Genomic DNA, 22,879 nt, shown 5'->3' on the forward strand with positions numbered 1-22,879 from the left:
GGAGCAGGTATACATATATATACTGGAGCGAGGAGCTGTATCCGGAGAGACAGGCCAATGTACAGTGTGGGGAGCAGGTATACATATATATACTGGAGCGAGGAGATGTATCCGGAGACACCAGCCAATGTACAGTGCGGGGAGCAGGTATACATATATACACTGGAGCGAGGAGATGTATCCGGAGAGACCGGCCAATGTACAGTGCGGGGAGCAGGTATACATATATATACTGGAGCGAGGAGATGTATCCGGAGAGACCGGCCAATGTAAAGTGTGGGGAGCAGGTATACGTATATATACTGGAGCGAGGAGATGTATCCAGAGAGACCGGCCAATGTACAGTGCGGGGAGCAGGTATACATATATATACTGGAGCGAGGAGATGTATCTGAAGAGACCGGACAATGTACAGAGTGGGGAGCAGGTATACATATATATACTGGAGCGAGGAGATGTATCCGGAGAGACCGGCCAATGTAAAGTGTGGGGAGCAGGTATACGTATATATACTGGAGCGAGGAGATGTATCCAGAGAGACCGGCCAATGTACAGTGCGGGGAGCAGGTATACATATATATACTGGAGCGAGGAGATGTATCTGAAGAGACCGGCCAATGTACAGTGCGGGAAGCAGGTATACATATATATACTGGAGCGAGGAGATGTATCTGGAGAGACCAGCCAATGTACAGTGCGGGGAGCAGGTATACATATATATACTGGAGCGAGGAGATGTATCCGGAGAGACCGGACAATGTACAGTGCGGGGAGCAGGTATACATATATATACTGGAGTGAGGAGAGATGTATCCAGAGAGACCGGCCAATGTTCAGTGCAGGGAGCAGGTATACATACTGTATATATACTGGAGCGAGGAGATGTATCCGGAGAGACCGGACAATGTACAGTGTGGGGAGCAGGTATACATATATATACTGGAGCGAGGAGATGTATCTGGAGAGACCGGCCAATGTGAAGTGTGGGGAGTAGGTATACATATATATACTGGAGCGAGGAGATGTATCCGGAGAGAACGGCCAATGTGAAGTGTGGGGAGCAGGTATACATATATATACAGGAGCGAGGAGATGTATCCGGAGAGACAGGCCAATGTACAGTGCAGGGAGCAGGTATACGTATATATACTGGAGCGAGGAGATGTATCCTGAGAGACCAGCCAATGTACAGTGCGGGGAGCAGGTATACATATATACTGGAGCGAGGAGATGTATTTGGAGAGACGGGCCAATGTACAGTGCGGGGAGCAGGTATACATATATACTGGAGCGAGGATATGTATCCGGAGAGACCGGCCAATGTTCATCACAGAGAGCAGGTATAAATATATACTGGAGCGAGGAGATGTATCCGGAGAGACCGGACAATGTACAGTGCGGAGAGCAGGTATACATATATATACTGGAGCGAGGAGATGTATCCGGAGAGACAGGCCAATGTACAGTGCGGGGAGCAGGTATACATATATATACTGGAGCGAGGAGATGTATCCGGAGAGACCGGCCAATGTAAAGTGTGGGGAGCAGGTATACATATATATACTGGAGCGAGGAGCCTTATCCGGAGAGACAGGCCAATGTACAGTGCGGGGAGCAGGTATACATATATATACTGGAGCGAGGAGATGTATCCGGAGACACCAGCCAATGTACAGTGCGGGGAGCAGGTATACATATATAGACTGGAGCGAGGAGATGTATCCGGAGAGACCGGCCAATGTACAGTGCGGGGAGCAGGTATACATATATATACTGGAGCGAGGAGATGTATCCGGAGAGACCGGCCAATGTAAAGTGTGGGGAGCAGGTATACGTATATATACTGGAGCGAGGAGATGTATCCAGAGAGACCGGCCAATGTACAGTGCGGGGAGCAGGTATACATATATATACTGGAGCGAGGAGATGTATCTGAAGAGACCGGACAATGTACAGAGTGGGGAGCAGGTATACATATATATACTGGAGCGAGGAGATGTATCCGGAGAGACCGGACAATGTACAGAGTGGGGAGCAGGTATACATATATATACTGGAGCGAGGAGATGTATCCAGAGAGACCGGCCAATGTACAGTGCGGGGAGCAGGTATACATATATATACTGGAGCGAGGAGATGTATCTGAAGAGACCGGCCAATGTACAGTGCGGGAAGCATATATACATATATATACTGGAGCGAGGAGATGTATCTGGAGAGACTGGACAATGTACAGTGCGGGGAGCAGGTGTACATATATATACTGGAGCGAGGAGATGTATCTGGAGAGACCGGACAATGTACAGTGTGGGGAGCAGGTATACATATATATACTGGAGCGAGGAGATGTATCTGGAGAGACCGGCCAATGTACAGTGCATGGAGCAGGTATACGTTTATATACTGGAGCGAGGAGATGTTTCCGGAGAGACCGGCCAATATACAGTGCGGGGAGCAGGTATACATATATATACTGGAGCGAGGAGATGTATCCGGAGAGACCGGCCAATGTACAGTGCGGGGAGCAGGTATACATATATACACTGGAGCGAGGAGATGTATCCGGAGAGACCGGCCAATGTACAGTGTGGGGAGCAGGTATACATATATATACTGGAGCGAGGAGATGTATCCGGAGAGACCGGCCAATGTACAGTGCGGGGAGCAGGTATACATATATATACTGGAGCGAGGAGATGTATCCGGAGAGACAGGCCAATGTACAGTGCGGGGAGCAGGTATACATATATATACTGGAGCGAGGAGATGTATCCGGAGACACCAGCCAATGTACAGTGCGGGAGCAGGTATACATATATATATACTGGAGCGAGGAGATGTATCCGGAGACACCAGCCAATGTACAGTGCGGGGAGCAGGTATACATATATATACAGTGCGGGGAGCAGGTATACGTATATATACTGGAGCGAGGAGATGTATCCGGAGAGACCGGACAATGTACAGTGCGGGGAGCAGGTATACATATATATACTGGAGCGAGTAGATGTATCCGGAGAGACTGGACAATGTACAGTGCGGGGAGCAGGTATACATATATATACTGAAGCGAGGAGATGTATCCGGAGACACCAGCCAATGTACAGTGCGGGGAGCAGGTATACATATATATGTCTTAAGATATTTCTTGGCCCAGTCTTGACGTCTTATTAAGTGGTGGTCGGGCTTGAGGCTTCCTCACCTTGGCCATGTCTCTGAGCCCTGGACACCTTGTACTTCTGGGCACTCCGGGGAGGTTACAGTTCTGGAAAATGACAGATCTGGAGGACGATGGGTTCCTGGTTGATTCTTCTCAAATCAAAATGACTTCTCTACACATGTAGCAGAGCTTCTATTAGTCAATGGTTATGGTATAAATTACTGTGCACTGAGCTCCCCCTAGTGGTGGACATGGGCAGACAGTTTCAGAATATAATGTGTGAAGGGAAGCAGGGATTTGGAGCTATATGGGGAGATTTATCAGAATTTGTACAGACAATGTAGTAGATTTTACCTGCAGTCCTATGTAACACCACTGATAATACAGTAATAACGCAGTATAGATAATGTAGTAGATATCACCTGTAGTCCTATGTAACACCACAGATAACACAGTGATCACTCTCTGAGTACAGATAATGTAGTTTATGTCTCATGCAGTCCTATGTAACACCACAGATAACACAGTGATCACTCTCTGAGTACAGATAATGTAATGGATCACACCTGCAGTCCTATGTAACACCACAGATAACACAGTGATCACTCTCTGAGTACAGATAATGTAGTTTATGTCTCATGCAGTCCTATGTAACACCACAGATAACACAGTGATCACTCTCTGAGTACAGATAATGTAATGGATCACACCTGCAGTCCTATGTAACACCACAGATAACACAGTGATATCTCTCTGAGTACAGATAATGTAGTAGATGTCACCTGCAGTCCTATGTAACACCACAGATAACACAGTGATAGCTCTCTGAGTACAGATAATGTAGTAGATGTCACATGCAGTCCTATGTAACATCACAGATAACAGTGATAACTCTCTGAGTACAGATAATGTAGTTTACGTTTCCTGCAGTCCTATGTAACACCACAGATAACACAGTGATAGCTCTCTGAGTACAGATAATGTAGTAGATGTCACCTGCAGTCCTATGTAACACCACAGATAACACAGTGATAGCTCTCTGAGTACAGATAATGTAGTAGATGTCACATGCAGTCCTATGTAACATCACAGATAACAGTGATAACTCTCTGAGTACAGATAATGTAGTTTACGTTTCCTGCAGTCCTATGTAACACTACAGATAACACAGTGATAACTCTCTGAGTACAGATAATGCAATGGATCACACCTGCAGTCCTATGTAACACTAAGGCCTCATGCACACGACCGTTGTGTGCATCCGTGGCCGTTGTGCCGTTTTCCGTTTTTTTTCACGGACCCATTGACTTTCAATGGGACCGTGGAAAAATCGGAAAATGCACCGTTTGGCAGCCGCATCCGTGATCCGTGTTTCCTGGCCGTGAAAAAAATATGACCTGTCCTATTGTTTTCACGGCCAACGGTTCACGGACCCATTCAAGTCAATGGGTCCGTGAAAAAACACAGATGCACACAAGATTGTCATCCGCGTCCGTGATCTGTGTCCGTTTTTTCCTGTCATTTCAATGGCAAACTTGACTTAGATTTTTCTTTCATTTTTCATGTCCGTGGATCCTCCAAAAAACAAGGAAGACCCACGGACGAAAAAACGGTCACGGATCACGGACCTACGGACCCAGTTTTTGCGGACCTTAAAAAAAAAACGGTCGTGTGCATGAGGCCTCAGGGTACTTTCACACTTGAGTTGTTTGATTCCGGCAGGCAAACTGTATGCAAACGCATGTCATTTTTCTGACTGATTAGGCATTTTTCAGACTGATCAGGATCCTGATCAGTCAGAAAAATGCATTGTAATACCGGATCCGTTTTTCTGGTGTCATCCGGCAAAACTGATGCAGTATTTTTTGCTTTTAACAGTTTTTAAGGTCTGCGCATGCGCAGACCAGAATACCAGGTCAGTCAATGTGGAAATTTGTTTGGCACTAATACATTCCTTTGGGGGGAAAATTACGGATCCGGCATTCAGGAAAGTGTTCCGTTTTTTGGGCCGGAGATAAAACTGTAGCATGTTGCGGTATTTTCTGATCAGTCAAAAAGACTGAACTGAAGACATCCTGATGCATCCTGACCGGATCGCTCTCCATTCAGAATGCTTTAGGATAAAACTGATTGGTTATTTTCCGGTATTGAGCCCCTAGGACGGAACTCAGCGCCGGAAAAGAAAAATGCTAGTGTGAAAGTGCCCTTAGTACATTTGCATCTTGTTACCTGCAGTCCTAGGTAAAGATGCAGAGTGACTGTATCTTAGAATTTAGAGTCAGAAAGCAATCCTCTGCTTTATCAGATTCTCAGGTTGCTGCTTTGTCTCTCCCCCATTCTTTACAGTGCAGCTCTACCTGTATAGATCGGATGCACTGTATAAGGACAGTACAGATGTAGGAAACATTAACATGAAACTTACAAAGTTATATACAAAGTTGCAGCAAACCTTGACTTTTTTTATGGATTCTGCTGCGGCTAGGCTCGCACTAGCGTTCAGGAGATCCGGCAGGCTGTTCCGGCAGGGACTAACGGAGATCCCAGCAAACCGCTAAAATCCTTGCTGGAACAGCCCGCCAGATCCAGTGAACGCTAGGGCGAAACTATCCTAAAGTGTCCATTTAGGGATTGATGCAACTGTGTATTTAGCCATGTGTCACGTGAACGTTTGCTGCATCTGTAGACGGAGCTCAATACATCAGGAGATAAAGCGCTGGTGCCGATCATCAGGAAGGTGCTGCCGCAGAGGGGAATGAGCCCCCTAATAGGCCCCTCTGCGGGCACCTGGCCCTGGGTGGGACGCGGGGAGGAAGTGATTCATGCAGGTTCTGGGATGTGGATTGCTTTTTATTAATTACTGTAGCAGACGTGTTTTGTTGCTGGCGCTCCTCCGGAGACTCGAACGCCGCCGAGCATATGCTGGATTCTGGCAATCTGATGTTTACAGAAGTTTAAGGAATATTTTTGCGCAGTTGTGCATGAAATTATTTAATATCTCTCCTGAGAGGAAGCGCTAACAATGTTTAAGCCGTGTTCCTCTGCTTTCTATGAATTCATATCTCGTGAGAACATGCCTGACCCGGGAGCAGTTTCCACCGCTGCAGCCTGGAGAGCGAAGACAATGCGGCCGCGTGCGCCGCGTATAAATAGACCAAAGCCCCAAACAATTCAAATAGTTCAATTAACGGGGTCGTAAATCTCCCCGAAAAAATATAAATGTTCCGAACTTCTTGTTTCTCTGACTGCGTCTTATGTCTCGGTGTAATTAGTGGGGGTGGGGGTGCGTAAGGTGCGCGCGGGGCGGCTGATTACATGGTGCCACCGGCCAGGGTTGGCTGCATTGTAAGAGCTTTTATTTCCTACTTAGCCTAGTGAGGGGCGCTAAGATTTTTGCAAAACAGTAAAACTGTTACATTCATTAATTTTGCATGTCACATGGCACATAAGGTGCAGCTTCCCTTTATGGGGACTGTCTATGGAAAACCCTGCATTACAGCGGAGGACACTCTGATAACGCTACACTAGAGGGCGCCACTAACTGCCTCCATGTATTGGTGGTCTCACATACCCCATGTCTCTGATTAGTAAAGCTGAGGGGTCCGTATCCAATAGCTAATTACCTCCTTGACAGGAGGGGGCAGCGCTCTCCTCACTTGTCATATTGAGGGTCCTTCAGTCCCAGTATAATCGGTGCCCATGAAGAGGTCGGATCTGATGGGTCCAGTCCAATACATGCTGGAGGATCTCATGGGAATCTCTCCAGACTGGATTATAGGGGATCACTACAAAGGGCTGCATGTGTCTTCTAGTGATGTCACTGCTGTAAATATCTGAGGAGCCGTGATGTCATTCTGGAATGTGTTGGAAATGAAGGGCAGTGATGTCACCGCTGTACAATAGGACACCAAGGAAGGGACATCCAACCAGAGCTGAAAATACTATGAAGTACAGGACCAGTCGTTGTGGAGCAGAACATTCTGTATGTACAACAACCACTAAACTATCCACATAATATATAAATGAGGGCTCATTCAGACGGCCGTATGCTATCCGCAAAAATGCGGATCCGTTTTTTTGAGGACTAGATGCTGACCCATTCACTTCTTTGGGGCCCTTTACTATTCCACGGTTTCGCAAAACAAATGAAACATGTCCCTTACTTGTCCGTGTAAATCAGGACATGGCCCTATTAAAGTCTATGGGTCCGCAAACATACTGAATGCTATTAGATTTTTTGCGGATCTGCAAAAAAAACGGATAGCATTCAGTATTTTTGAGGACGGCATATGGCCGTCTGAACGAGTCCTAAATGTCATAAAGGCAATAATAAAATAGTAACAGTGACAAGATACAACTGACTGAGCAGCATGAAAAATGTACAAAATATAAACATAGGAGCAGTATTATAGTAGTTATATTCTTGTACATAGGAGCAGTATTATAGTAGTTATATTCTTGTACATAGGAGCAGTATTATAGTAGTTATATTCTTGTACATAGGAGCAGTATTATAGTAGTTATATTCTTGTACATAGGAGCAGTATTATAGTAGTTATATTCTTGTACATAGGAGCAGTATTATAGTAGTTATATTCTTGTACATAGGAGCAGTATTATAGTAGTTATATTCTTGTACATAGGAGCAGTATTATAGTAGTTCTATTCTTGTACATAGGAGGCAGTATTATAGTAGTTATATTCTTGTACATAGGAGGCAGTATTATAGTAGTTATATTCCTGTACATAGGAGCAGTATTATAGTAGTTATATTCTTGTACATAGGAGCAGTATTATAGTAGTTATATTCTTGTACATAGGAGCAGTATTATAGCAGTTATATTCTTGTACATAGGAGGCTGTATTATAGTAGTTATATTCCTGTACATAGGAGCAGTATTATAGTAGTTATATTCTTGTACATAGGAGGCAGTATTATAGTAGTTATATTCTTGTACATAGGAGCAGTATTATAGTAGTTATATTCCTGTACATAGGAGCAGTATTATAGTAGTTATATTCTTGTACATAGGAGCAGTATTATAGTAGTTATATTCTTGTACATAGGAGCAGTATTATAGCAGTTATATTCTTGTACATAGGAGGCTGTATTATAGTAGTTATATTCCTGTACATAGGAGCAGTATTATAGTAGTTATATTCTTGTACATAGGAGCAGTATTATAGTAGTTATATTCTTGTACATAGGAGCAATATTATAGTAGTTATATTCTTGTACACAGGAGCAGTATTATAGTTGTTATATTCGTGTACATAGGAGGCAGTATTATAGTACTTATATTCTTGTACATAGGAGCAGTATTATAGTAGTTACATTCTTGTACATAGGAGGCCTTATAGTAGTTATATTCTTGTACATAGGAGGCAGTATTATAGTAGTTATATTCTTGTACATAGGAGCAGTATTATAGTAGTTATATTCTTGTACATAGGAGCAGTATTATAGTAGTTATATTCTTGTACATAGGAGCAGTATTATAGTAGTTATATTCTTGCACATAGGAGGCAGTATTATAGTAGTTATATTCTTGTACATAGGAGCAGTATTATAGTAGTTATATTCTTGTACATAGGAGCAGTATTATAGCAGTTATATTCTTGTACATAGGAGCGGTATTATAGTAGTTATATTCTTGTACATAGGAGGCAGTATTATAGTAGTTATATTCTTGTACATAGGAGCAGTATTATAGTAGTTATATTCTTGTACATAGGAGCAGTATTATAGTAGTTATATTCTTGTACATAGGAGGCAGTATTATAGTAGTTATATTCTTGTACATAGGAGGCAGTATTATAGTAGTTATATTCTTGTACATAGGAGCAGTATTATAGTAGTAATATTCTTGTACATAGGAGGCAGTATTATAGTAGTTATATTCTTGTCCATAGGAGGCAGTATTATAGTAGTTATATTCTTGTACATAGGAGGCAGTATTATAGTAGTTATATTCCTGTACATAGGAGGCAGTTTTATAGTAGTTATATTCTTGTACATAGGAGCAGTATTATAGTAGTTATATTCTTGTACATGGGAGGCAGTATTATAGTAGTTATATACTTGTACATAGGAGCAGTATTATAGTAGTTATATTCTTGTCCATAGGAGGCAGTATTATAGTAGTTATATTCTTGTACATAGGAGGCAGTATTATAGTAGTTATATTCCTGTACATAGGAGGCAGTTTTATAGTAGTTATATTCTTGTACATAGGAGCAGTATTATAGTAGTTATATTCTTGTACATGGGAGGCAGTATTATAGTAGTTATATACTTGTACATAGGAGCAGTATTATAGTAGTTATAGTCTTGTACATAGGAGCAGTATTATAGTAGTTATATTCTTGTACATAGGAGCAGTATTATAGCAGTTATATTCTTGTACATAGGAGCAGTATTATAGTAGTTATATTCTTGTACATAGGAGCAGTATTATAGTAGTTATATTCTTGTACATAGGAGCAGTATTATAGTAGTTATATTCTTGTACATAGGAGCAGTATTATAGTAGTTATATTCTTGTACATAGGAGCAGTATTATAGCAGTTATATTCTTGTACATAGGAGCAGTATTATAGTAGTTATATTCTTGTACATAGGAGCAGTATTATAGTAGTTATATTCTTGTACATAGGAGCAGTATTATAGTAGTTATATTCTTGTACATAGGAGCAGTATTATAGTAGTTATATTCTTGTACATAGGAGGCAGTATTATAGTAGTTATATTCTTGTCCATAGGAGTAGTATTATAGTAGTTATATTCCTGTACATAGGAGCAGTATTATAGTAGTTATATTCTTGTACATAGGAGGCAGTATTATAGTAGTTATATTCTTGTCCATAGGAGCAGTATTATAGTAGTTATATTCTTGTCCATAGGAGAGGATAGACGTGTGGTGCTGAGCTCCCTGCAGGGAGGGGTCATGGCTTCTGACCCAGGTGGAGGAGAGGGAAGCTGGGCTGATGATCCTGGGAAAGCCCAGAGCCTGGACTGTGGCCTGCAGATGGAGAGGAGAGTTTGGAAATGGTGGCTGGTGAGTCTGCTGAATGCAGCAATGTTTCTGACTTAAACATAAATGTGACCAGGAAAAATGTATTTAAACTTGAAATGAAGATCCACAGATTAAGAGATGAAATTAGCAAAGAGTCTGATCCTAAAACAAAGCTGATGCAGTGCGAGTGTCTGGATGGTTGCACACGTGAGCTGGCTGTGCTGAAGGGGCGTCTGGAGGAAGATACAAGTATAATATCTAAAATACAAAACTGGGCAAGTGACAAAAAGAAAGAATCTAGAGCCCAAGTTGTGAAAAGGAGAGAAATTCTTAGAAAAAAAGAAACTGAATATGAGACTGGTTGCAATGCTGTGAAGCAGAGGAACCCTATAATATATGGGGGTGCAGAGACTGGAGGACCTTTGTGTGAACCATGTTTGGGGTCTGAGCCATCAACCTCTGCAAGTGCTGCAGAACAAAGTGTGCCAGACAGCAAGGGGTTAAGCGCAGTGGACTTTGTTTGTAGCACTGATGAATTGAATTCTAGTGTCAGTCCTGTGCTTCAGCAAGAAAACTCTTTATGTGCTGATATGGTCAGTGAGACCCCGCTCAGTGCTGCGAGTGACAATTTACCCCTAACTGAACCAAGTGCACAGCGTGCAGCAGAGGTTACAGACATTGTACAGGACCCTCAGCTCTCCACAGTGCAGGCAGCACCATCAGATGACCATAAGACTGCAGCCGAGGAGAGGCCGGGTACTGATCCATCTGCTGAAGGACCTCAGTACAGGAGACTGTTCTCTAATGTCACCAGGCCGGCGAATCCCCCACCTCAGAGGAGGAACGCAGTCAGAATCAGGTTCACAGGACCAGAGGAGAACATCCCCTCCAGACTGTATATTGGGAAAGTTCTTCTGAAAGAGTTCATGAAGTTTAAGGCTTCTGAGGTGGACGCTCTGATCCATATTCCCTCCACCAGGAATTATGACGTCAGCTTTAAGCTTCAGTACAGTCTGGATTTATTCTGGAGCATTTATAATGATACTAAAGAGAACAAGATTTGGGAGCACCTCAGAGTGATCCAGCTGTCTAGGCCCCAGGTGGTCACGGCCACTGTCCTCTTCCAGTCAGAGGTGGTCGCGCTGGCAGATCTGGAGCTCTGGCTGAACAGTGTATAGTAGAAAGCCGACCAACAAAAATCTATGATGAGGAGGGTATATGGAATGGGGGCTACACTGTCAGAGTTCAGCTCGTCCAACACAACGGGGTGACCAGCCATCTGCCGCACTCCTTCTACCTGGGCTCTGAGAGAGGGATATGTTATTACCCTGGGCAGCCGCGCCTGTGCCATAGATGTGGGGGCAGACACTTCGCCCATAGCTGCTCTCACACCAAGTGCTCATTATGTGGACAGTTGGGGCATGTAAAGGACGAGTGCACAGGCCCGGTCATCTGTAACCTGTGCTTAGGACAGGGCCACACGTTCCGGGACTGTCCGCACGCAGAACACAACAAGATCACTGAGGAGATGTTCACAGAAAACATGGAGGAAGACCAGGAGGATGTCCCTACAACTACAGATGTAGTCCCAGAAACTGCCAATCCCAATGCTGTTAGAAGGCAAGGTACCAGTGACCCTGCTGTAGAGACTGATGTGCCACCCATGGGTGCTGCTTCACAAGTATCACCAGCCACCAGAGAGAAATTCCTTCCAAGAAGCAAAATATTCAAAAAAGTTATGAATGACTCACTAAAACAAAAGCTCAGCACGCCTGAAGATCCAGCTGCCACCAAACCACCTGAAGAGAGGCCCTGTGTGTCTACAGAACCAGCTAACCCTGCATGGGTCACACTTGTACAACCAACTGATCCAGCCACAGAGACCATGTCCACAGAGCCAGCTGCTCCAGCCACAGAGACCATGTCCACAGAGCCAGCTGCTCCAGCCACAGAGATCATGTCCACAGAGCCAGCTGCTCCAGCCACAGAGACCATGTCCACAGAGCCAGCTGCTCCAGCCTCAGAGACCATGTCCACAGAGCCAGCTGCTCCAGCCACAGAGACCATGTCCACAGAGCCAGCTGCTCCAGCCACAGAGACCATGTCCACAGAGCCAGCTGCTGCAGCCACAGAGACCATGTCCACAGAGCCAGCTGCTCCAGCCACAGAGACCATGTCCACAGAGCCAGCTGCTCCAGCCACAGAGACCATGTCCACAGAGCCAGCTGCTGCAGCCACAGAGACCATGTCCACAGAGCCAGCTTCTCCAGCCATAGAGACCATGTCTACAGAGCCAGCTGCTCCAGCCATAGAGACCATGTCCACAGAGCCAGCTGCTCCAGCCACAGAGACCATGTCCACAGAGCCAGCTGCTCCAGCCACAGAGACCATGTCCACAGAGCCAGCTGCTCCAGCCACAGAGACCATGTCCACAGAGCCAGCTGCTGCAGCCACAGAGACCATGTCCACAGAGCCAGCTGCTCCAGCCACAGAGACCATGGCCACAGAGCCAGCTGCTCCAGCCACAGAGACCATGTCCACAGAGCCAGCTGCTCCAGCCACAGAGACCATGTCCACAGAGCCAGCTGCTGCAGCCACAGAGACCATGTCCACAGAGCCAGCTGCTGCAGCCACAGAGACCATGTCCACAGAGCCAGCTGCTCCAGCCATAAAGACCAGTGTGGATGATGATGGGTTCCAGACAGTAAAAAGGAAAAACAGCACAGTGAAGAGAACACCTGAGCTATCGGTACTGGAAGCAGCTTCTGGACGTTACAGTGCACTGGGAGAAGAAGATCAGAAGGAAGAGGCACAAATGGAGCAAGTTCATTCACTCAATCCTGAGGATGACCCTCAGAAAGAAGATCTTGTTTCCTCAGTGTCCACCAAAAGATGGGGCAGTACAGGTCACAGCAGTGGGAGGAGGAAAAAAAGGGCAACAAAAAGTTTAAGTGACCTGAATAAGACCGCAAAAAATAAAAATAAAAAATCCTAATGTGAACAGTGTAAAGGCGAAGAACAGGCGGCAGGCGAGTTTCTCAGGAGAGATCTGATGTCTTCTCCATCCATACAGGAGACTTATCTGAGAAGCAATGCTCATGAGTTGCAGCCAGGAGACAAGAGGTGTCTTTCTGGTCCTTTATGCTGGAGAGAAATGATTGTGCGATAGATAGAAATTGAGAAAAAGAACTGCAATAATGTGTAGTGGAGGAACATCCATGTGTCAGCATGTGTATAATGTGTGTGATGTTTATGTGATGTAACGTTATTTCTTTTATTTTCTATGACTTTATTGTAAATATATTGTAATATTTTGTTGCTTGATTTTAAATAAAAGGATCATTATAGTAGTTATATTCTTGCACATAGGAGGCAGTATTATAGTAGTTATATTCTTGTACACATGAGCAGTATTATAGTAGTTATATTCTTGTACATAGGAGCAGTATTATAGTAGTTATATTCTTGTACATAGGAGCAGTAGTATAGTAGATATATTCCTGTACATAGGAGGCAGTATTATAGTAGTTATATTCTTGTACATAGGAGCAGTATTATAGTAGTTATATTCTTGTACATAGGAGAAGTATTATAGTAGTTATATTCTTGTACATAGGAGTAGTATTATAGTAGTTATATTCTTGTACATAGGAGGCAGTATTATAGTAGTTATATTCTTGTACATAGGAGCAGTATTATAGTAGTTATATTCTTGTACATAGGAGGCAGTATTATAGTAGTTATATTCTTGTACATAGGAGCAGTATCATAGTAGTTATATTCTTGTACATAGGAGGCAGTATTATAGTAGTTATATTCTTGTACATAGGAGGCAGTATTATAGTAGTTATATTCTTGTACATAGGAGCAGTATTATAGTAGTTATATTCTTGTACATAGGAGCAGTATTATAGTAGTTATATTCTTGTACATAGGAGGCAGTATTATAGTAGTTATATTCTTGTACATAGGAGGCAGTATTATAGTAATTATATTCCTGTACATAGGAGCAGTATTATAGTAGTTATATTCTTGTACATAGGAGCAGTATTTTAGTAGTTATAATCTTGTACATAAGGGGCAGTATTATAGTAGTTATATTCTTGTACATAGGAGGCAGTATTATAGTAGTTATATTCTTGTACATAGGAGCAGTATTATAGTAGTTATATTCTTGTACATAGGAGCAGTATTTTAGTAGTTATAATCTTGTACATAAGGGGCAGTATTATAGTAGTTATATTCTTGTACATAGGAGCAGTATTATAGTAGTTATATTGTTGTACATAGGAGCAGTATTATAGTAGTTATATTGTTGTACATAGGAGGCAGTATTATAGTAGTTATATTCTTGTACACAGGAGCAGTATTATAGTAGTTATATTCTTGTACACAGGAGCAGTATTATAGTAGTTATATTCTTGTACATAGGAGGCAGTATTATAGTAGTTATATTCTTGTACATAGGTGCATTTTTATAGCAGTAATTTTCTTGTACATAAGGAGCAGTATTATAGTAGTTATATTCTTGTACATAGGAGACAGTATTATAGTAGTTATATTCTTGTACATAGGAGACAGTATTATAGTAGTTATATTCTTGTACATAGGAGCAGTATTATAGTAGTTATATTTTTGTACATAGGCAGTATTATAGTAGTTATATTCCTGTACATAGAAGGCAGTATTATAGTAGTTATATTCTTGTACATAGCAGGCAGTATTATAGTAGTTATATTCTTGTACATAGGAGCAGTATTATAGTAGTTATATTCTTGTACATAGGAGCAGTAGTATAGTAGATATATTCCTGTACATAGGAGGCAGTATTATAGTAGTTATATTCTTGTACATAGGAGCAGTATTATAGTAGTTATATTCTTGTACATAGGAGCAGTATCATAGTAGTTATATTCTTGTACATAGGAGGCAGTATTATAGTAGTGATTTTCTTGTACATAGGAGGCAGTATTATAGTAGTTATATTCTTGTACATAGGAGCAGTATTATAGTAGTTATATTCTTGTACATAGTGTAAGAAGGAACAAGGAGCCGTCTTTGACGGAAGATACGTGTCACCGACGTTCCTGGCCTCGGTGAGGTAAGAACCGGATTTTCTTCCTGAAGTGTCAGTTCTGTAGTGCAGTCTGACACTTCAGCTGTCAGAATGGCTGTAAAGCCAATCCGGGCCGGTTCTTATTGGGAGCAGCCAAAGAGCAGGGTGGGTGGCTGTTCCCCACGGTTCCAGGCCGGGTTTTGGCTGGAATATAAAAAACCCAGCCAGCATGTTCAGGTGGTGTGGATTATCCTCCATGACAGAGGAGCTGAGGAGTCTGTGGTCTGAGACACTGAGGGATCTGTTTGTGTGAGCCATAGGCTGGGGAAACAGGCTACTAAAGACTGCTGCAGACTCTGGGTGAAAATCATCTGCTGACCAGGTGACGTCTTTTTGCACTGTGAACTTTGTGTGGTGTGAACAGGCACCAAGACTGAACACTTTCTTTTGGCTTGTTTTCTGGCTATGTGTGAATAAACACTGAACTTTGATTTAAACCTTGTTTTTTGCCTCTGTACTGCGTCCGCTTACCCTGCCTACCAAAGCGAATCCCCACATTTGGTGTCGGATGCGGGCAAACGCAGTGAGGCAGGCCTGAAGGCCGAAAAGTTTTTTTTGTTTATCCGGGCACAAGTGCATGTCCTACATTAAGCCGGCAAGGTTACGACCCGTATCCCCTGACAAAATGGAGGCGGTCGTGAAGGCCCTCGTGGAGGCTAACTTGCAGCAGCGGGAGGCTAACAAGCAGCAACAAGAAACGAACCAGCTGCTATTGCAACATGTGATGGCGTTGCAGGCGTCAGGAGCGTCCCAGAATGTCCACGATGCCCGGAAAGCTGTCTGCGCGGCGATTCCGAAGATGACCCCCTCGGATGACGTCGAGACCTATCTGGCGGTCTTCGAAAAAGTGGCCGTGAGGGAAAAGTTACCCCGAGACCAGTGGGCTGAGGTCGTTCCTCCGTTCCTAGCGTCCGGTCCCCAGCAAGTATTGTTTGATCTCCCCGATGATCAGGCGGCCGACTACCCGACAGTAAAAGGTGAGATCCTGGCGAGACTCGGGGTGAATGTATTGGTCCGGGCCCAGAGGGTGCATCGGTGGGAATTTAACCCGGCTGAACCCGCTAGACCACAATATTATGATCTGCTGCACCGTTTGCAAAAATGGCTGCAGCCGGACATGTTGACTCCCACTGCTATGTTGGATCGGCTGTTGGCGGATGTGTTTTGGAGGGCTTTGCCGTACCCTCTCCAGCACTGGATCGGCCAGGTGTCTCCGAATAATGCCCTGGAGATGGTCGACCTGGTGGAGCGCTATGAGGCCACCAGAAATCTACAGGGGGGTTCTTTTGGGAGGGGGCCAGTCAAACCCCGGAAAACTCCGCCCCAGACCCGGCGGCCGGTGCCAGCTAGACCCGCCCGGGATGTACCCCCTGCCGACCTAAACCCGGTGGTCTGCTGGCGTTGTCAGGAGCCTGGACACATAAGGGCGGACTGTCCCCATCGGGGGGAACCCATGGACACCAACTATGGCTTCCGCCACTCATTATATGCCAGAATGTTGTGTGCCACAGGAACTTCAGAGACTATGGACAATAGCCACCTGTGCCAGGTGGAAGTGGGGGGCACTCTGGCGGTGGCTCTGCTGGATTCAGGGAGCCTGGTGTCCCTGGTAAGAGCTGCCCTGGTGCGGCCGGCTGAGTATACTGGCCGAAGAGTCGGCATAGTCTGCATACATGGGGACTTAAAGGAGTATCCCACCGCCCGGGTCTCTCTGTCAATGGTGGCCGGCAGGTGGATGCATGAGGTGGCCGTCGCCACAAAGCAACCATATGAATTGATCATTGGGAGAGACTTCCCCGGGTTCCCGGCACTCTGGCCGGATACGAAAGTTACCCGGGAGACAGATGTACCCCTAGCAGAGTGGCCTGACTCAGGGGGGAGGCCAGAACCTTGGGAACAGGAGTCAGAAGGACCAGCTGTAGGGGTGACCGCCACTTCGGTGGAAGAGGGGGAGACAACCCCGTTAAGTGTGATGGTGGGAGACGTAGAGGATTTGCCGCCGGGTCCTGAGCTGGCCGACCTCAATGTCTCTAGGGATAATTTCGGTACAGCACAACACCAGGATCCGACTCTATCTCGAGCCTGGGAAAATGTGGTAGTAGTTGAGGGTGAGCCACAACAACCGGGGGCCGAATCTATGTTCCCCCGTTTTGTGGTTCAACAGGAGATGCTGTACCGAGTAAATAAACTACGGGGTGAACATATTGAACAGCTGGTGGTGCCCCAGGCATATCGCAAGCTCGTGTTGAAATTAGCCCACCAACATGTTCTTGGGGGACACCTGGGCCAGCAGAAAACGCAGGACCGGATTTTACAGCGGTTTTACTGGCCCAGTGTGTTCAGAGAGGTAGAAGAGTTTTGCAAGTCTTGCCCAACCTGCCAGATAACCAGCCCCCAGCCACATTTCCGTAGTCCTCTGGTCCCTCTCCCGATTATTGAGGTTCCCTTCGAGCGGATCGCTATGGATCTGGTAGGCCCAGTACCGAAGTCAGCTAGAGGGCACCAGCACATCCTGGTCATCCTCGACTACGCCACGCGGTACCCAGAGGCGGTGCCATTGCGTCATACGTCAGCCAAACTCATAGCTAAGGAGTTAATGGAAATGTTTTCTAGAATGGGTCTGCCTAAGGAGGTTCTAACTGACCAAGGGACCCCATTTATGTCCAAGGTCATGAGGGAACTCTGTAAGTTGCTCCAAATAAAACAGTTACGGACATCCGTGTATCATCCGCAAACGGATGGCCTGGTAGAGAGGTTTAACCAGACGTAAAAAAATATGCTGAAAAGAGTGGTGTCTAAGGATGGGAGGGACTGGGACCTTCTTCTGCCCTATCTCATGTTCGCAGTGCGAGAAGTGCCCCAGGCCTCTACTGGGTTCTCGCCCTTCGAACTACTATACGGCAGACACCCTTGTGGTTTATTAGACGTCGCCAAAGAGGCGTGGGAACAACAAACCACACCGCACAAAAGTGTAGTTGAGTATGTCACCCAGATGCAGGGACGGATGGAAACAGTGTTACCTCTGGTTAGGGAGCATATGGAGGCAGCGCAGCGAGCCCAGAGTAGGGTCTATAATCGGCAGGCTCGGGTCCGAAACTTTAACCCGGGTGATCGGGTGTTGGTTCTGGTACCAACGGTAGATAGTAAGTTCCTAGCTAGGTGGCAGGGGCCCTACGAGGTACTAGAAAAAGTTGGACCAGTAGATTACAAAGTACACCAGCCAGGGAGGCGAAAGCCGGAGCAGGTGTACCATGTGAATCTGCTCAAGCCGTGGAAGGAAAGGGAAACCTGTACGGAAGACAGCCCACGACCAGGGTTCCTAGGGGAAGCGATTTTGGCCCCTCAGTCTGAAGCAGGGGAAGCGGCTGCCACAGTGAAAATTGCTGACAGCCTCTCCTCTAAACAGGCTCAGGAAGCCAGGGAGTTCATTAGTCGGAATACGGATGTGTTCTCAGACCTCCCTGGACGCACGTCCGTAATCCGGCATGACATTGTCACTGAGCCTCAGGCGAAAGTCCGGTTAAAACCTTACCGGGTACCCGAGGCTAGGCGACAAGCCATCACGGAGGAAGTGCAGCTAATGCTCCAGCTGGGTGTCATCGAGGAGTCAAAAAGTGAGTGGGCCAGTCCGATAGTATTAATACCCAAGCCAGACGGGACGTTGCGGTTCTGTAATGACTTCCGCAAACTTAATGAGGTGTCCAAGTTTGACGCGTATCCCATGCCCCGAGTGGATGAGCTTATTGAAAAGTTGGGCCAAGCCCGGTATTTTTCTGTGTTGGACCTCACCAAAGGGTACTGGCAGGTACCCTTGACGGAGGCTGCCAAAGAAAAAACGGCTTTCGTCACGCCAGAGGGGCTGTATCAGTACAAGGTATTACCCTTTGGTCTACATGGCGCTCCCGCCACGTTTCAAAGGTTAATGGACATTGTACTCCGTCCACATCGTCGGTACGCTTCGGCGTACCTGGACGATATCGTTGTCCATAGCACCGACTGGGAAAGTCACTTACATAAAGTCCAGGCTGTAGTGGACTCCCTTAGGAAGGCTGGCTTAACCGCTAACCCAAAAAAGTGCTCGATAGGGTTAGAAGTGACCAAGTACCTGGGGTATGTCATTGGGCGCGGAATGATCAAACCTCAGGTGAACAAAATTGAGGCAATTAGGAATTGGCCCCGACCTGTCACTACTCGGCAAGTAAAGTCGTTCCTGGGTATGGTGGGGTACTATATGAGGTTTGTCCCCAATTTTGCTACAGTCGCTGCACCATTGACAGGCCTTTTGAAGGGACGCAAGTCAGTGATGGTCCACTGGAATGAGCAGGCGGAAAAGGCTTTCTCCGCTTTGAAGTCGGCCCTGTGTGGGTCCCCGGTTTTGGTGACACCCGACTTCAAAAGGGAGTTTATAGTGCAGACCGATGCCTCTGAGGTAGGTCTCGGTGCTGTACTATCTCAAGATATTGACGGGGAGGAGCATCCCGTTGTCTTCCTCAGCCGGAAGCTCACCCCAGCTGAGACTAGGTACAGTATAGTGGAGAGAGAGTGCCTGGCCATCAAGTGGGCACTCCAGTCTCTCCGCTACTACCTTTTGGGGAGAAGGTTCCGTCTGGTGACCGACCACTCCCCCCTGAAATGGATGAGCCAGGCCAAAGAGAGGAATGCTCGGGTCACCAGGTGGTTCTTATCTTTGCAAAATTTTAAGTTTTCCGTGGAACACAGGGCAGGCAGGTTACAAGGAAACGCGGATGCCCTGTCCCGCGTACACTGTCTGGCAAGTGTTCACCCCCTCAGGGTTGAACAAAGGGGGGAGGTATGTAAGAAGGAACAAGGAGCCGTCATTGACGGAAGATACGTGTCACCGAGGTTCCTGGCCTCGGTGAGGTAAGAACCGGATTTTCTTCCTGAAGTGTCAGTTCTGTAGTGCAGTCTGACACTTCAGCTGTCAGAATGGCTGTAAAGCCAATCCGGGCCGGTTCTTATTGGGAGCAGCCAAAGAGCAGGGTGGGTGGCTGTTCCCCACGGTTCCAGGCCGGGTTTTGGCTGGAATATAAAAAACCCAGCCAGCATGTTCAGGTGGTGTGGATTATCCTCCTTGACAGAGGAGCTGAGGAGTCTGTGGTCTGAGACACTGAGGGATCTGTTTGTGTGAGCCATAGGCTGGGGAAACAGGCCACTAAAGACTGCTGCGGACTCTGGGTGAAAATCATCTGCTGACCAGGTGACGTCTTTTTGCACTGTGAACTTTGTGTGGTGTGAACAGGCACCAAGACTGAACACTTTCTTTTGGCTTGTTTTCTGGCTATGTGTGAATAAACACTGAACTTTGATTTAAACCTTGTTTTTTGCCTCTGTACTGCGTCCGCTTACCCTGCCTACCAAAGCGAATCCCCACAATAGGTGCAGTATTATAGCAGTAATTTTCTTTGTCAAATTTCTTTTTATTGACAGCAATAAAATCATCAATACATAGACAGAACATTCCATCTCCAGTAGTTGTTGTACAGATTCAAGTGCAACATAGACATAGCATTCCGTTACAGGCAATACATGCGGTCAGTTACAAAATACATCCAGTCAAGTTGTTGAGTAATGTAACATAAACAGCACCGATTAAACCTGGTCATAAGTATCTTAGAACCTATGGGAACTCATGGCGCAGTTGCATATACATGTTCCTCATACATAGGCGTCATGTACCCCTGTGCAGTTCAGACATCCTTGAGGGGCACTGATGGTCCTACCTTGACCCTATATGTACCTTCCTAATTGTCCACAGCAAGGAGGAGGAAAGATTCCAACCAGGATGGGAAAAAGGGGGATAACGAGGGAGGGGGAAAATGAACCCTGTTCCTCCAACATGGAGGGACGGGGAGTTTGGGAGATAAGATCTCCTCGGCGGAGACCCTCCTGTACACACATACTTCCAGTGCTTCCCATATGTACTCTACCTACTAGCGCTATATAAACATTCCTGATTTTAAATAGTCATGGCATGGGACTGAGAAATAAAGACTCTACTGAACGCAACCCTTTCATCTAGTGGGCCTGAGGGTCTATTCTCTGGTTCCTGTACGTCATCCATGGGGTCCATAATTTTAAAAAGTTTTCGTGCCGTCTGTTCTCCCAGCCAGCCAGCTCCTCCATTCTACATAACTGGTCCACCTTTGTCTCCCAATGTGGAATTGCAGGTGGTTCCTCACTGAGCCATTTTTGTGGTATTAGGAGCCTCGCAGCTTGTATCAAGTGTGTAGGTAAGCTTGTTTTGGACGGAAACAAGGCTGGTGTGGGAAGCCAGAGGAGCACCAGTTCTGGTGACAGCTGTATGCTTTTGTTCATGACTTTATTTATTACCTCTGATACTCCCTCCCAATATCCCCGTATCTTAGGGCACGACCAAAATATGTGAGTTTGCGATCCACTCGCCTCCTTACACCTCCAGCACAAATCAGAAGCGCAGAGACCTTTAATGAATAATTGTTTAGGGGTATGGTACCACTGAGTTAGTAACTTGTATGAGTGCTCTTGTACCCTCACGCATCTGGAAAATCCATGTGAGTGTGCGTGAATACGCAATATGTCTGTTTCTGAGAATTTTAAGTCTAGTTCTGTGGCCCAAGTTTTTATATAATTCGGGACCCCCACAGGGTTTTGTATGTTAAGTGCCAAGTATAGTTTAGATATCAGTTTGTTGGGGGGGGACTCTAAATGCAGCAGCTTTTCAAACCAGGTGCTTTCTGCTGTACTCTGTCTATCTTCTAATAGTGGTTTACTGACAGACTTAAATTCTATGGAGTCCAGAAAGTGGCAGGATGACAAAACGCTATTTATGGGGTGCTGGCCAGGGAGAGCCTTTGATGACCCATCTAGGAATTCTGTTATAGTGTAAGATTGCAATCTGTTCCAAGCTGGCGATACGTTTTCTGCATTGGGTCTAACTAGGAATGGAGCTAGGTCAGCTGGCATCAGTGAAGACGGGGCAGTTAGCAAGTATTTATCTTTGTTTAGTTGTCTCACCACCGCTGCCGTGCCTTTGAGCAGCACATGGGAGTGTAGTGAAGAGGAGTTCAGGCCCCATAAACCCGCCCTCTGCTTCCTGTCAAGTTGTGCTATCTCTAGTTCTCTACTCAGGGTGTTGGACCACGGGGCGTGTATATATAGCCACCTCTTCAAGTGTATGGCCTTATAATACTGATGAGCATCGGGTAGAGCCATCCCTCCCTGAGCCCTCCTCAATATCAACGTGCTATGCGCCAGTCTCGCTCCCCCCCCCCCCCCAAAGGAACGTGCTAAATAGTCGTCTGATTTGCGTAAAGAAGGAGGAGGGAAGAAAGACAGGCAGCATCTGCATGGTATATAATAATCTAGGCATAACAAATGCTTTCAGCATATTCTTCCGGCCCATCCACGATACATATGGAATACGCAGGGTGTGTAACTGTTGTTGGATGTCCTTTAGTAATGTAGCATAATTTAGTTGGAACAATTTATCCAGCTTACAGGGAATTTTGATACCCAGGTAGGACAGGTGAGACGTTTGCCATATAAAGGGAGTATTGGTTTTAAGTAGGTTGATCTGGCTAGCTGATGCCG

Source organism: Bufo gargarizans, chromosome 9 (assembly GCF_014858855.1).
Source record: "Bufo gargarizans isolate SCDJY-AF-19 chromosome 9, ASM1485885v1, whole genome shotgun sequence".
Classification (NCBI taxonomy): Eukaryota; Metazoa; Chordata; class Amphibia; order Anura; family Bufonidae; genus Bufo; species Bufo gargarizans.